Here is a 17,905-nt window from a genome sequence, read left to right as displayed (position 1 = left end):
CAAAGGCAATTAGAAATTCTAATGTTGGCTGTACACTGACAAAAGGTACAGAGAGTTTGTATGTGGGAAAACTTGGAGGCAGCATAGGAGAAGGGAAATAAGTTTACAAACTTGGGGACCTTAGGAGAGAAATTAGGCCATAGGAGAGTGCCATTAACATGCCATTTCTTACATTCAAATATATTCATATCACCACCGCTGTGCTCATACTTCTTATGAGCTCTTTATTGCCCTGAGGAGGAAATTCAGATTCCATAAATTACTACCAATCCAGAGAAATTTCTACACAAATCCTAGGGCTCTGTCAGATACTGACAGTTGGTAAGAGATCTCTGCCTGTTTTGGCTTTTCTGCTCTTGTACAAAGCTTCCCTTTGCTTAAAATCCCTTTCCCGATCCTCTGTTGGGCTGCAGTTTGCTAGCCCTTCAAGACTTAGTCCAAAGCTGCTTTCTCTGGGCCTGGTCCTTTAACTCTCTCTCCAATACTGTATCTGTGTCTTTCCTTGTTCATTTCCCCACTGGGTGCATGTGGATAAAAGGACACTATTTGCATGTAGTGGCTATGATAAGGTTAGACTATGACAGAGGTCACCAATAAATGCAAAGTCTTGATTGCTAAGTAAAGGTGATTCGAATCTGACTAAATTTTAAAAGTTTTGGAGTAGGCAGAAGTGGGGAGCCAGAATAAGTGAAGGAGTTAGAATATGTATAAATATGATTTTCAGATGAGGGAGTCAATTCTCATAAATCTCCTTTCTTGGAGCAACCAGGGAAGATGAACTCTTATCACTAGAGACAAGAAGTTGGCATAACACCAGGCACTGTCACAAAACTGTTGTATCTATAAGGGCCCACTTATCTTTCCTAAAAGTCATTGTTTTTAAAAAGTGTTACTCTATCTCTACCAAACAAATTTTAAAAATTAAAAATCAGCTCTGTATGGTGGTGCCCACCTCTAGTCCCAGCTACTCGGGAGGCTAAGGCAGGAAGGTTGCTGGAGCCCAGGAGGTCAAGCCTGCAGTGAGCCATAATTGTGCCACTGCACTCCAGCCTGGGCAACAGAGCAAGACCCTGTCTCAACACCTTATCCCCTTCCCCTTCCATTACTAAGATAGTATATAGGCCCCAAATTCTCTTTCCTTGAGTCACATTTTTCTGTTAATTCCCATATATAAGTAAACAACAATCTGCTTTTTCTCTTGCAAATCTTTATTTTGTCAGTTTAGTTTGCATATTCTCAATTTTAGGACTTAAGCGGGTACAGGAAAAGCTCTTCCTCCTCAACATGAGCCACAGAGAAGACAATGACTTGTTTTATTTCTGCATGGCTACATGAAAATGAAGATTTTAATGCTGATGTGTATTGAAAACAACTGATAAATGTCTTCTAAAAGAAATAATGAGGCTAGATGCAGTGGCACACATCTGTAATCCCAGCAGTCTGGGAGGCCGAGGTGAGTCTTGGCCCAGGAGTTCGAGATCAGACTGGGCAACATGGCAAAACCTCATCTCTACAAAAACTAAAGAAATCAGCCAGGTGTAGTGGCTACTCGAGACGCTGAGGTGGGAGGGTCACTTGAATCCTGGAGGCCAAGGCTGCACAACCGTGTTCATTGCAGAACTATTCACAATAGCCAAGAAGTAGAAGCAACCCTAATGTTCATTGGCAGATGAATGGATAAATAAAACATAGCTTATCTATACAACGGAATAATATTCAGCCTTAAAGAGAAAGGAAATTCTATCACAATTCTATCACTTGAACGCCCATGGGAGGGGATGGCCATTTCTAGGTGTTAGGAATGTCAGTTGTGCAAAATCTTGCTGCTTTCAGCTCAGCAAAACACACAGAGCTTCTCCCCTTTCGGTGGTTTCCTCCTAGCCAGGCCCTGATATTGTAGCCGGATTGGGTCAGTGCTCCTGTCTGTCACTATGCTATAATAATAAATATATCTGATCTCTGTGGCCTGGCAGAAAGCTTCTAAAACCCTCGGCATTTCCTGAGTGATAGAGGAGTGTCTTTTGTTATTCATAAGGACCTCCTTTCCAGCACACCTGAGTTTATGACAATGAGTGGTGAGGGGATCCCTAGATAGCTTCAGAGTGAGGACCAGTCACCAGCAAGGGCAATCCTGTGATTAGAAAATGGGAACTTTCAGCTCCATCCCCTGACCATAGGGAAGTGAAGCTGGGCACTCGATTCTATGAAAACCCTTAAGCAATGAGATGGGGAGTTTCCAGGTGTGTGCACACACTGATGTGCTAGGAGGGTGGAGTGTCCGCAGAGGGTATGGAAGTTCTTGGCCCTGTCCCCCTCCTTGCCCCCATGCCTTGCTCTGTATGTCTCCTCCATCTGACTATTCTTGATTGGTATCTTGTAAATAAACCAGTAATAGTGACGTAAAATATTTTCCTAAGTTCTGTAAGTCATTCTAGAGAATTTTTATTGAGCCTGAAAAAGGCGTTGTGGGAACACCCAAACTTCTAGCCAGTGGGTCGGAAATATAGGTGGTCTCTGGGACTTGAAGTATGGCAGTCCTGTGGGACTGAACCCTTAACCTGTGTGGTCTGTGCTAACTCCAGGTTGTTAGTGTCAGAATCTAACGGAACTGTTGGAAACCCAGTTGATATCAGAGAATTGCAGAATTGGGATAAGAAAGTGACACATAGATGGTATCAGAAGTACTGTTCAAAAACACTATATGACCGCACATCTTGTTAAATGTGTAAACTAAAAATAAAATCCTAAGCTCTCCACCAACTGATCAGATCCCCTCTTGACTGAGGGAACCCCAGAGAATCCGAAAAACTGAGTTCTGGCCATGACGGGAAGGGAAGTTGTATTAGTCCATTCTCACGCTGCTGATAAAGACATACCTGAAACAGAGTAATTTACAAAGAAAAAGAGGTTTAATGGACTCACAGTTCCATGTGGCTGGGGAGGCCTCACAATCATGGCAGAAGGCGGAAGGCACATCTTACATGGCAGCAGAGAAGAGAGAAGGAGAGCCAAGCAAAATGGTTTCCCTTTATAAAACCATCAGATCTCATGAGACTTATTCACTACCACGAGAACAATATGGCGGAAACTTCCCCCGTGATTCAATTATCTTCCATGGGGTCCCTTCCACAACAAGTGGGAATTATGGGAGCTACAGTTCAAGATGAGATTTGGGTGGGGATACAACCAAACCATATCAGAAGTGAGATATACCTCATTATACCTCTTCTCTTTTGGAATTTAGACACAACTGACCAGCATTAACGTTAAAAACTTCCCCACCGCAAGACTGACAAGACTCTGTGGCAATCAGATACCAAATTATAAATAGAACCTCAGGCCATGCCAGGCAATGGTTAAGTCATGCCTGCAGGCCATCAGTCCTCCCATACAGTATCCTTATGTTAATCTAACCATTCTTTTCTGCTTACTCCAAGTTCCAGAAAGAGCCTTAGTTCATTAGCCTGTTGCAAATTAAAGAATCTCTGAATCCACCTATCACCTGGAAGCCCCTGCTTCAAGTTATTCCACCTTTCAGGTCAAATCAATATCTACCTTCCATGAATTGATTCATGTCTTTGCCTGTAACTCCTGTCTCCGTAAAACTCAACTGTAATCTGACCGCCCTGGGATCACTTACTCAAGGCTTCTTGGGTTTGTATTTTCCCTGGGCTGTGATCACTTATGGGCTCAGAATAAACATCTTTAAAATGTTTTATGGAGTTTTTTTTTTTTTCCATTGATCAATTTCAATTTCATTAAATTCAGTCCAATGGTAACATTGGAGCAGAAAAACTTCTGGAATCTTTAACATGGCTGTATACCGAATAGAACATGTGTTCATTCTTTGCAGAACTTTGTGAAACAGAGGCAGCCAGTTATCTGCGAGACAGTAAACACTTAGGATTTTTCTATCCAAAAGGATAAATCTAACATTCATGGCCACCTGGATTTCTCAAAACCTTGAAATGAGAAGAATAAATCTTATTTAGTAAAATGATTTGGAAATGCAAAGTGGAATTTTTTTTTAAAGCATACAATAGAAAACGGGTTTTATGTTAGAAGGGAGAATTTTGTTATAGCTATGCAGATAATAATAATTGTTGCATATTCTTTGGGTAAGTACCTCTTATCATCATAGGGTTCTCAAGCAATGCCAATTTTGTCCACCGGGGGACAATGTCCAAAGACATTTTAATTGTTATGCTCTACTAGTGGCTAGTGGGTGGAGGCCAGAAATGCTGCTAACCATTGTGCAATGTACAGGACAGCCCTATCACAGAGAATTATCACCTTATGTGTTCTTCTTGCCCACTGCACAGACAAAATTAATCTACTGAGACCATAGCATTGCAATAGTAGAGAAAGAGTTTAATTGACATGAGACTGGTCCATGTAGGAGAACTGGAGTTATCACTGAAACCAGTCTCCCTGAAGGCTCAGAGGTTAGTGGGTTTTATAGACAATTTGGCAGGCAGGGGCATAGGGAATGGGTACTGCTGCTTGGCTGGGGATGAAATAATAGAAGTGTAGAAAACGGTCTCCATGCACCGAGTCCACCTCTGGGTAGGGCTGCAGGAACAGTGTAGTCAGGAGTCCTGGGTCTGGGTGGGGTCAGCCTGAAAAACAACTCAGAAAAAAAAACAACAGTAGTGATGTTTTCTTTTTTTTTTTGGAGATGGAGTCTTGCTCTGTCGCCCAGGTTGGAGTGCAGTGGCGTGATCTCAGCTCACTGCAAGTTCCGCCTCCCAGGTTCATGCCATTCTCCTGCCTCAGCCTCCCAAGTAGCTGGGACTACAGGCACTCTCCACCACACCTGGCTAATTTTCTGTGTTTTTAGCAGAGATGGGGTTTCACCATGTTAGCCAGGATGGTCTCAATCTCCTGACCTCGTGATCCACCCGCCTCAGCCTCCCAAAGTGCTGAGATTACAGGTGTGAGCCACCGTGCCTGGCCCCAGTAGTGATGTTTTCTATAGGAGCAATTGGGTAGCTCACAAATCTTGTGAGTTGGCCACATGACTCCTGAGCAGTAAGAGATGAGAGAAACTATGTCTATCTTCTGACTCCTCTTTAGTCTTACAAAGGTGGTTTCAGCCCCTAAAAGGGAGGGAAGTATTTTTAGGGAGTGACTGTAATCATTCTTATTTCAAAGTTAAACCATAAACTTAATTCCTCCCAAAGTTAGCTTGGCCTATGCCCAGGAATGACCAAGGACAGCTTAAAGGTCAGAAGTAAGATGGAGTCAATGACGTCAGATTTCTCTTACTGTCATAATTTTGCAAAGGCAATTTCATTATCAGCCCTCAAATATCAGTAGCGCCAAGGTAGAGGATTCCATCCTGTTAGAGACTCCAGAAAAGTTGCCAGTCCCAAGATTCTAGCTTCTCCATTGTCTTCTTCTTCTCACGATTTTACTATATTTGAATGAGGAAGTGGGTGTCACGAAAAAAGGATGTTTTTGAAGGAGGAAGGAATATTTTCAATGCAGTGTTCTGAATTCTTCAGTCTGAAACATCAATCCCTGATATCTAGGCTTCTCTGAAAAGAGAGAGAAAGAAAGATTATTTTTATTGTTTTTAAATTAAAAAAATTAAAGGAAATCAGAGACAAGGTTTCACATGGAAGCTTTGATGGATATACTCCCTCAAAAGAGGGCTCCTGGGTTGATCTAGGAATTACGTCCTACAAAGAGAAGGCAAGACACTGACCTAACTATCTGTCTGCCCTAAATATTTAAACAAAAATAGAAATCAGCAGGTGTAGAAAAGCCAATACATCAGCTATGTCCCTGTTACTTTTGCAGTGTGGCCAACCCCCAGCCTGTCCAAGAAGGAAGCTGAAATCCTGTGGTCCTTGAGTAGTCTTTATGGGTCAGGGTCAGCATTTTGAGGGCAATCAACTAGATTGTGCTTGAAATTACAATTTGGAATTGCACCTTTCAACTTGGGCCATAGAATTTCAGAAAACTGATAACCCACAAGCCCAGTTTAGACACTCAGTAAAACTCTTTGGGGAGAAATCTTTAAAATGACAGCATGACTTAATTCTCCACCTTTATTTGTACAAATGGTTGGTTTCCTTTCTGCTTAACTGTGCAAACAAGAAGAGCTAAAGAGAAACCACATGACCAGGTATGAAGCTGAAATATTCACTTTAAAGCAAGTTACGATGAGTTACAGAATACTCCCAATAAAGGCCCTTCCATAACTGATAATAACAGAATGAAAAAAATCTCTTTGAAATGAGCATTCTGGACTCCAAAAAGTATTTTAAAAGTGCACAGAAAAATGTCAAGTGGGGGGAATATTCTTTGTGGTTCAGTGGGTGTGGGTTTCATTTTCCTTTGAAAATGTGGATTTATGAAGGCAGGTGGAGTTGAATTTTATAAATGTCCTTCATTTTCACCAGGAGGATCATTACTCTCCACGATGCAGTGTGGTTGAGAGCAATCTTGTCAATTCTAACTAAGTATGAAATCAAAGATTTTTGAATCAAGATACATAGAAAAACTTACAAAACCAGATTTCTTCAGAAAATAATTTGTAAAGAGAGAGAAAAGTAGCCGGAGAACAGAGTTCATTCAAAATGCTAATTCTAATATATCAATTGTGGTTACTTTCAGACTATATCCTTGTCTACCAAGTCAACCAGTTCAGCCTCAGCTAATCCAGCTTTTTTTAAGCCATCAAATAACATTAGAACCTTCTTCCATGAATTAGTTACCTATGTGAACCCTGAATATCTGAGACAGGTCTTAGTTAATTTGGAAGGTTTATTTTGTCAAGGTTGAGGACATGCACCCATGACACAGCCTTAGGAGGTCCTGACGCCATGTGCCCAAGGTGATCAGAGCACAACTTGGTTTTATACATTTCAGGGAGACATAAGACATCAATCAATATATGTAAGATGTATATTGGTTCCGTCCGGAAAGGCGGGACAACTCAAGCAGGGAGGGGGCTTCCAGGTGACAGGTATGTGAGAGACAAGTGGTTGCATTCTTCTAAGTCTTAAGTTTCTGATTAGGCTTTCCAAGGGAGAAAATCAGATATGCATTTATCTCAGTGAGCAGAAGGGTGACTTTGAATAGAATGGGAGGCAGGTTTGTCCTAAGCATCTCCCAGCTTGACTTTTCCCTTTAGCTCAGTGATTTTGGGGTCCCAAAGATTTATTTCCCTTTCACATCTCTTAGAAGAGTTATTTCAGTGGTTCAAAAAAGCAGCCTAACTAGCTTTCTGTACTGACATGACTTGGCTGTGTCCCCACCCAAATCTTATCATTAGTTGTAGCTCCCATAATCCCCACATGTCATGGGAGGGACACGGTGGGAGGCAATTCAATCATGAGGGTAGGTTTTCCAATGCTGTTCTCATGATAGTGAATAAGTCTCAGGAGATCTGATGATTTTATAAAAGGCAGTTCCCCTGCACATGCCCTCTTGCCTGCCACCCTGTAAGATGTGACTTTACTCCTCCTTTGCCTTCCACCATAATTGTGAGGCCTTCCCAGCCATGTGGAACTGTGAATCAATTAAACCTCTTTTTGTTTATAAATTACACAGTCTTGGGTATTTCTTCATAGCAGTATGAAAATGGACTAATACATGTACATTTTGGGGGATTCATGGCATTGAGAAAAGTGGATTCTTTTTGGGCAAACTTGAGACTCAGATGTGGTGGGTGAAGCACCTTCTCTTGTGTGATTATGCATCTGTGGGCTTGCAGTGGAGAATGAACTTCCAGAGTGCTGTTGAATCCAGTGCATAAAAGAAATTCTAATCAGAGAGGAAGGCTGGGATTAAAACCAAATGTCCATCAGTGACAGATTGGATTAAGAAAATGTGGCACATATACACCATGGAATACTATGCAGCCATCAAAAAGGATGAGTTTGTGTCCTTTGTAGGGACATGGATGCAGCTGGAAACCATCATTCTTAGCAAACTATCACAAGAACAGAAAACCAAACACTGCATGTTCTCACTCATAGGTGGGAACTGAACAATGAGATCACTTGGACTCAGGAAGGGGAACATCACACACCGGGGCCTATCATGGGGAGGCGGCGGTGGGGGAGGGATTGCATTGGGAGTTATACCTGATGTAAATGACGAGTTGATGGGTGCAGCACACCAACATGGCACAAGTATACATATGTAACAAACCTGCACGTTATGCACATGTACCCTACAACTTAAAGTATAATAATAATAAATAAATTTAAAAAAAAAGTGCATTTTCATTTGAAAGATGGAATAATAATGCACTTAACAGCTTTCCCAAGGAAGTTATTCCCTTTTTATTCATATTTTTCAAATCAAGATTATAATTGTAGAACTATTTATAGGCTGTTTGCAGTAAAGTAACTAAATGATAATTCCACTTGGATATACAAGGTCATACCGTATGTTAGCGATTTACCACAGAAAGCATGTGGATAGCAGAGTGACACATGGCGTAGAGGTGGGGTATCATTGCATGAGATTCACATGCCAGCCTTTTATGTCTACCCAATTCTGTCATAATTTTCTTTCTGAACTAGAAAACAATTTTGCATAGTTTGTGATTTTGTAAGTGCCTTGTGCAGCTTAACTGTGGTACCTTCTTGGTGCCATCTAAACTGCTGGATTTCCATGCCTGGATACAGTAGAATTCATTGAAGGACTGATGTAACTAAACATTATTATTAACACAGCAGATGCTCAATATTGTCTGAAGATGCCGCCTCTTGTCTTGATTCTATTCAGACCGTCCCATTCAAAGTGCATGAGTAGGCATTTTTGCATCCTTGATAGTTTGTTATTTTAATATGTGCCTTCTCAGTTGATGGAAAAGGTTTAATGAGAAAAATGAAATGCCATTCATGTATTATGCTTAGTAGAAGAGATATATAGATATATATATACACACACACACACATATACACATATATACACACACACATGTATATATACACGTGTATATATATATTATTATTATTCCTGTCTTATTCTGCCGTCTTCTGACTTTTTGTAACAACTGAAGCATGAAATCTAGATTTGAGAATTGGAACCATAGACTCTACAGTTATAAAACATCCATCTGACCTAGCAATCCATTACTGAGTATACACCTAAGGGAATAGAAATAATTCTATTATAAAGATACATGCACTCATATGTTCACTGCAGCAGGGGGAGGGTGGGATGAAGGAAACAGGTAGTGACTGACAATGAGCACGAGCTTTCTTTTTACAGTGATGGACATGTTCTTTTTTAAATTTTAATATTATTTTTTAGACATAACATTTCACTCTGTTGTCAAGGCTGAAGTACAGTGGTGCCATCACAGCTCACTAAAGTGTTAACCTCCTGAGCTCAAGCCATCCTCCCACTTCAGCCTCCTGAGTAGGTGGGACTAAAGATTCATGCCACACAACTGGGTACTTTTTTCATTATTTGTAGAGATGCCAGGCCGGGGGGAGTCTTGCTGTGTTGCCCAGGCTGGACTTGAACTTCTGGCCTCAAGTCATCCTCCTGCATTGGCCACTAAAAGTGCTGGGATTGCAGGCAAGCCATTGTGCCTGGCTGGAAATGTTGTAAGTTACAATATGGTGATGAGTACACAGCTCTGTGAATATCCTAAACGTCACTGAAATGTACATTTAATACATGTGAATAAGATATGGAGGTTATACCTCAAAAAAGTTGTTACAAAACCAAACCACAATGGCATCTATATTTATTAAGCCATAATTATGGGTAATTGTCACCTTGGCTTAGTTATTTGTAACCGGTTGCCATTTCGTTGAAGAGATACTTAGGCACCCCAAATAAGAGGGTAAAAGGAGAAAATTGTTCACGGTATATGAAAACCATAAGGGTGAGGGCCAGACTCTGAAATGCCTAAGGTGAATGTCAAAATGAGTTTATGTAGGACCAGGAATAAGGAGACACCTAAAACAAGAAAAGAGATAAAAGAGAATGGAAGACAAAGAGCCTGTTTCATTTATCTGAGGCAAAACAAGCTCATTTCCAAATTATATGTCCATGTATTAAAAACAAAAAACCTCATGCCATGCACAAACTTGCAGCAAAATGAATCATAGGCCTAAGTGTAAGAGCTACATTGTACAAATCTTAGCAGAAAACCTATGAATATTTCTTCCTGACCTCGGGTTAGGCAATGATTTCTTAGATTTGACACTAGAGGCACAAATGACAAAGAGAAAAATTGAAAAATTGGACTTTATCAACATTAGAAGTGTTTTCTCCTGAAAAGACACAATCAAGAAAGTGAAAAGACAACACACAAAGATAAAATATTGGAAAAACCACATATTCTATAAGGGACATTATCCAGAATATATAAAGAACTATTGTAACTCAATAATGAAAGAATAAATAACGAAATTGAAAATGTAAAGGAACTGAACAGACATTTCTCCAAAAAATATACATGAATAGCCAATAGGCACCCGAAAGGATGCTCAATATCATCGTCGTCGTCATCATCATCATCATCATCATCATCATCATCACTATCTGAACAGGGTCTCACTTTGTCATCCAGGTGAAAGTGCAGTGTTATGATCTAGGCTCATTGAAACCTCCTCATGAAATCGAAGTGCCTCTCTAACTTTCCACAAGTCAAGGGAACCCACCACCAGCTGACTGATTTTCCTTGTTTCCAGGAACCATGGGGTGGAGGTACTTGGTTCTGTTTGTGACTCTAATCGCAACACAGGAAGAACAGATCTCTGGAATGCCGAGTAACGGCTTTCCTAGAAGGGCTCCTTTCCATACAGGCACAGGCGATCAGTCATGAGAGGCCAACGTTGACCAGAGATGTCATAGGCTGGTGGAGTAGACATCCTGCCATCCTGACCATGTGGGCTAAGGCTTCTGCTCCCTAAACAGAACAGATGTGGGAGGGAACACAGTGAGGGCTTCCAGCCAGCACTACAGACACATCCTGTTAATTCTTGCCTTGGATGGTATCCTTATTACTGACTGGTGGCTGGGCTAATCCAGTACTGACACACAGGATACAATTCCTAAGATGGTGATAGAGCTTGGATCTGTGTCCCTGCCCAAATTTAATGTGGAATTGTAATTCCCAGTATTGGAGGTGGGGCCTGATGGGAGGAGATTGGATCATGGGGGTGGATTTCTCGTGATAGTTTAGCACCATTCCTTTGGTGCTGTCCTCGAGATAGTGAGTGGCTTCCAGTGAGACCTGGTGGTTTAAAAAGTGTGTGGCACCCCCACCCTCTTCTCTCTTACTCCTGCTCTGGCCATATAATGTCCCTGCTTCCTCTCCTCCTTCCTTTCACCATGATTGTAAGTTTCCTGAGGTCTCCCCAGAAGCCAAGCAGACACCAGCATTATGTTTCCTATACAGCCTGCAGAATTGTGAGCCAACTAAGCCTCTTTTCTTTATAAATAACCAGTCTCAGGTATTTCATTATAGCCATGTGAGAATGGACTAATAGAGAGGGATATGCCATCATGGTAGATTTGGGTGACACTTCACTGTAATTTTCACGACCTCCAGAAGTAGTCATCAATAGCTTAAGAAAGGTAATGTTATCAGGGTGTGGTTACTCAGGAGGCTGAGGCAGGAGGATAGCTTAAGCCCAGGAGGTGAAGGCTGCAGTGAGCTATGACTGCTTCACTGCACTCCAGCCTGGGCAACAGAGCAACACTCTGTCTCTAAATAAATAAATAAAAGTAAATTTTGTTTTTGTAGTAGATATATGAACCCTCAGACACTCCCCCACCTCCCTCAACTTTCCTGAATGGGTCTTGCAAAGAAACATGAATAGCTTTTTATGCTTGTCTGTTCTCTCTCTAATAGATTTCTCCACTTATTTCAACTCACAAATCCTTGTATCTTTAAGTATTAACAACAATGGAAATCACCATGGGGTTATGACAGAAGCCACTTCATTCTATGTTTTAAAAGAATGAACACATAATACCTATTGTATAGCTTATTTTTCATGAGTTTATCCTCTAATAGAAGAAGGGCTCAAGAACGCCTCATCAAGGTATTCACTATCAGAAAATCTTTAAGAGACCTACCCTCTGTGTAAAATCTACCCACCCCAGTCCCTTTGAGTTAAACTCCAAGATTCAGAGGCATAAAAACATTTCTCGTCATAGAATTTTACAGTTGGGGAAACTTTACAGAAAATTTCCCTAAGCTATATGTCCTGTAGATATTTTGTCTACCAGCCACATGATCAATTTGGTCGTGCATCCCCGGTAGAGGCCAACGTTTCTTGCTCCCACCTTCTCTTATTTTAGGAGCTCAAGTCTCTCCTCAGACAATGACTAGACAGCTGGACAGTTAAATCTACATAGAGCCAAGATAATAATTACTAGTAATTACGACTCTATATAATTGTGTTTTATCAAGAGATTTGAGCCCTAAGGGGTAGTGTTGAGTGTTTAGCTTTAAATACTGACTCTAAAACTTATTAGCAATAGACACAACTCAATCCTTATTCTCTTTAAGCCTTCAAATCACATAAAAATGAGAATAACAAAATGGTGTGTGTGTGTGTGTTCCACATTTATTCAGATGTATTTCTGGTCAGAGGAGACTTTCATGGAGTACTAGATATCATTTTTTCTATCATCTATCTATCTATCTATCTATCTATCTATCTATCAATCATCCATCTCCTTATCACCTATCAATCATATATAATCTATCAACCTATTCCTATTATCTATATGTATACCTATCACTTATCAATTCATCTATTATCTATCTGTCTGTCTATCTTTGGTCAGGATTTAGGCACTACATGAGAGTGATCAGCAACTCCTATAATCTCAGAAGCCAAGTTAAGCATATTCCATATCTATTACAAGTTCCATAATTTTAAACCCATAATTTGGTGATTATTCAGTCTGATTGCTGTTACTTTTCTGGTTTGGGAAAGTTTGTCTGGTTAAATTTGGACAAATCATTACATTTTATAAAATGATCTTTGCAGCATGTTGATGATGTTTAATTGTTACATACGAGGGTGTTTCAACCTAAAATATATCTTTGAAGTTCCATGACATTTTCGTTAGAATTGAGTCTAGAGGATGATGATGCATTTTCTACGCCAAAGGAAGAAAAAAAATCCCACAAAAGAAAATTTTGCATTTTGGGTCACACTTGATTATTTGAAGGCTATTTGCATAATGGTAGAATTTCATTTGTTAAGAGTTCAGAGTGTCTGCTGTTTATTCCCCACTTGAAGTCATAATCTTGTTTGTGACATCGCGATCATCGCCACAGCAACCAATTGTGATTCAACAAATTGAGGATTATGACAGGAATCAAGTGAGAATAGAAAGTAGGATGGGGGGAGGGGAATGAATAAAATTTCCCAAAAAAGATCTTTAAAAAATCTCAGTGTTTACTTTAAAGTAAGAAGAAGTCGTGCTGAAAATATTGTCCAGTGAATCATGGTTTTCACCAACCATACACTTATTTCTGAATCGTACTCACTAGCCTACAGGATGCGCAACAGAACTGCCATTTTGATTTGTTAAGATGTTGCTTCTAACAATTTACAGGTTGTGGTAGCGAGCCTTTTTCTTTCCTGAAACTGGCCTTTCTCTGTTAAGCTGTTGTAAATTTGTAAAGGCATCCCCTCTAGACTTTTCCAAAGGATAGAGGTGAGTTCATTCTATGTTTAATTAATTTTCTAACCTCTGTGATTTGGTCAGTGCCTTCCCCAAAGTCACATGGTAGGAAATAAAATGGGCTCGATTTAAATTCTGATTTTGTGACTCTGTTAATAATAGTCTTTCAAGTAACCCACCAGCAGCAAGGGTCCAACTATCAAATGATGAAAATACATATTATATATCTTTTCCTGACCTTCCTTAAAAATAAAGTTTGCTTCTGAAATATGGCTAATTTTTTTTCAGGTTTAATGTAATGTGTTTTCCAGAGACTGGGGTGTGAAAAATGAATATTTCCATGTCTAAAGTTTTAAGATCTTTCCTCAGTCAGTGTTTTAGAAGAGTGAACATAGAGAGGAAATGTTGATCAAGGCTCACTGACATTCGTTGACATTCTAGGCAACACTCACAGACACATGCATCCAATCCCACTTAATACTTTTAGAATACTCTGATGTCAAGATTGGTTGTTTCCGCATATTCATAGGAGTTCAGGCCAATCAGTTATTTCTGCAGGTAATAATGCAGAGGGATAGGCTGTGGAAGAGGGCATTGGGAAGAGCACTCATATTTAAAGTGCTTATGACAGGCTGAATTTCATCCCCAAAAATTCATGTGTGGAAGACCTAACCCCCAGAATTTCAGGATGTGACTGTATTTGCAAATGGAGTCTTTAAACATGTGATTAAGATACAATGAGGTCAGTACGGAGGGCTCTAATCCAATAGGACTGGTGTCCTTATAAGAAGAGAAGATGAGGACAGAGACACACACAGAGGAATGACCACATGAGGACACAGGGAGAGGACATCATCTACAAGTCAAGGAGAGAGGCCTCAGAAGGAACCAGCCATGCTCACACCTTGATCTCAGACCTCCAGCCTCCAGGACTGTAGGAGAATCAATGTCTGCTGTTTATAAGCTCCCCCAGTCTATGATATTCTGTTATAAGCCTGAAATGGACTAAGACACCTCATAAGAAGAGGAGATGAGGACACAGACACATACAGAGGGACGACCCTGTGAGGACACAAGGAGAAGGTGGCATTTATAAGCCAAGAAGAGAAACCTCAGGAGGAATGAACCCTGGGGCACCTTGATCTTGGACTTCCACCCTCCAGAATGTGAGAGAATAAATTTCTGTTGGTTAAGCCACCCAGTCTGTGGTATCTTGTTATGACGGCTCTAGCAAATAAAGACAACAGCCAATACATTTTTAAGTTTTATTTTAATGAGATTCCATTCCTTATTTGGACAGTATGAAGAGTGAAAAGTGATTATGTCCCTGGTTGTGAGAATAGGGTTTATGAAACAGAACAATTAGATGGACAAGAAGGTAGGAGAGAGGAAGTCTTTCTAATTCTATCATGAGTCTTCAGGGTCTGTACAGAATTGATGCTAAGGCATTCAAATTGTCTTCTGTAAAAGTCTCAAAATGTGAACTTATAATGTCATTGCCGTGGATCAGGAAACTGGGAGCAGGTTATCCCACACTTTTTTTTTTTTTTTTTTTTTTTTTTTATGAGCAAACAGTACCATGAGGTTCAAATTTCATCTATCAGCCTGGGTACAATGACTCACACCTGTAATCCCAACACTTTGGGAAGCTGAGGTGGGAGGATCACTTTAGCCCAGGAACTCAACCCAGGTGAAAGAATTGCTGGAGCCCTGGGCAACATACTGAGACCTTGTCTCTGCAAATTTTTTTTTTTTTAATTAGCTGTGCATGGTGACTTGTGCCTGTAATCCCAGCTACCCGGAATGCTGAGGTGGGAGGATTACTTGAGCCCAGAAGTTGGAGGCTGCAGTAAGCTATGATTGCACTACTGCACCCCAGCCTGGGCAACACAGTGAGGCTCTGTCTCAAAAAAAATTCAGTTATCAAAAAAAAAAAATACAGTAGAAATTGCTTTAAATCCTACAAAAATATTTTAAGTGACTCAATTTATAAGCTTTGTTGTCTCTTCAGGAACATTTTATCATTATAATGTAATGTTCTGTGGGACAGAAGCAGGGGCCAGATTAATGAAGTAGAGACTATGGAGGCCATTTTAAACATTTTAGACTATCCAAACGTTAAATAAATAAACAAATAAAATAATTGCAAGATTTTAAGCAGAGAAGTGGCCCAATCTCCCAATCTAAATTTTGTTTTAGAAAGGTCACTCAGGCTGCCTTGAAGAGAATGGTTTGGAGGTGCACATGAGGGGGTCTGAGATACCTTGCTGGGAGTCTGCTGTAACAGTCTAGGCAGAAGAAGACAGTGGCATGAAGTTGAGTGGTTGCAGTAAAATTAAGAAAATGCACAAATTTGGAAAAAGAACAAAACAAAGTACAGGTACACAAACATGTGTAATCACACATGTACACTTATGTAGATAGTAGATTCAAGAGAACTTACTGATGGTGCATGAGAAGGGATGAAAAGGTATAGGAAAGTCGGCAAGGTCAGTCAGGGTCCCTTCTGGAACTTGATACACCTGCATGCTAGGTGGTCTTTCATGAGGGTTCTTTTAACGCTGAAACGAGTCAGAATTGAGGGCCAATGTATGAAACCTGGCAGTCTATAGATTATAACTATGGGTGTTAGTTAGAGAAAAGAAGGTGGCTGAAATGAATGAAAGGGTCAGGAGACAGGACACAACTATTTAAAGCCAAGCACTGGAAACAATGATGTGAACCTATCATGTCCGAGGTAAAGACTCAAGAAAGACCTGGGAGGCTGGGTATCCCTCAGGCTGGTGTTGGCCAGTGACCAAGTAAGGATGCTAATTTTTCTGGATAGATTCTGTTGTAATAATGATTCTTAAAAGTGGGTTCTGTGAACTACTAATAGAACTAGGACGTGTGACAGACAAAATTATAAGTCCAAATGTCCTGTGCTCAGTCCTCCTTTGCATTGCACAACTCTGAAACTTCATAATGTCATTACATGAACTGGTTACATACTATTTTTTGGAATACAAAATAGAAAGCCATACACTTCCATAAAAATCTGATAGACGATCCAAAGTGAATGGTGCAAAATCCTTGCAAATCTCTAGGAAAAGTACAGGTTTGTGTGAATCTAGCACAGTGGAAGTGCAATTCGGCCTAAAGTTATGAGGGCGGGTTGGAAAATCCTGTACAGTTTCTCCAAGGCCCATGACTTTGGGAATTTAGGTCGTTAGGACTCCTACACAAAAGTAGGTCAGAGAGAGCAATCAAAGCACTATTTTTGTTTCTGGCTGAACAAAGGTGAGTGGTACGAAGAGATTTCTTTCTGTAGCTGCTGTTGTCCTGGGTAACTTAGCGAGTACACTAGAGAGATTTTCCAGGCTGTCACTAAAATATGTTACGTCCCAAAGACTTAGGTGAAATAATCAGGAAAATCAATTTCCATCAATGTGCTTTGAAGAGGTACAAAGTCATTAAGGATAGGATAAATTATCAAATCCTTAGGAAATGATATGAGAAACAATATCAATTTGTGTTAAAAGTTTTTTACAATCTATTTGCTCCAGCCTATATCCAAATTAGAAATTAAGGTTCACGGACATTAAATTAAATATTTAATTGTATTCTGAATTGCTTCAGAGGACAGTTCTAGGATAATCATTGAAAAGATAATATTTTATTTTATGTCATGTTTTATATGCAAACTAGCAGAGCATCTCAATTCTAGGAAACATTGGTACAGAAACTCCATAAAGACGAGGAACTTACTGAAAAATATTTATTTAAAAATGTTTACCTTTTTTGTAGAAAGTTTGGAAAATACAGAAATCTTTAAAAGGAAGCAAAATTGCCCTCCTTGGGAAGGACGCAAGGGGGATTTCAAGGTTGCTCATTTTGATCCAGCTCTTGATGTGCATAGTGATTATACAGGTGTGTCCAATTTCTAAACATTTACCAAGATGTGCACTTATTCCTCCATTGGCTTTTGTTGATGAATAGTATTTGATATGGTTTGGCTGTGTCACCACCCAATCTCATCTTGAATTGTAGCTCTCCAAATTCCCATGTGTTGTGGGAGATACTTGATGGGAGATAATTGAATCATAGGAGCCGTTTCCCTCATACTGTTCTCATGGTAGTGAATAAGTCTCACGAGATCTCATGGTTTTATAAGGGGAAACCCCTTTTGCTTGGCTTTCATTTTCTCTCTTGTCTGCCACCATGTAAGACATGCCATTCACCTTCACCATGATTGTGAGGCTTCCCCAGCCATGTGGAACTGTGAGTCCATTAA

This window comes from Macaca thibetana, chromosome X (assembly GCF_024542745.1).
Source record: "Macaca thibetana thibetana isolate TM-01 chromosome X, ASM2454274v1, whole genome shotgun sequence".
NCBI lineage: Eukaryota > Metazoa > Chordata > Mammalia > Primates > Cercopithecidae > Macaca > Macaca thibetana.
The sequence above is the reverse complement of the archived record's forward strand: the minus strand, read 5'-3'. Positions refer to the sequence as shown.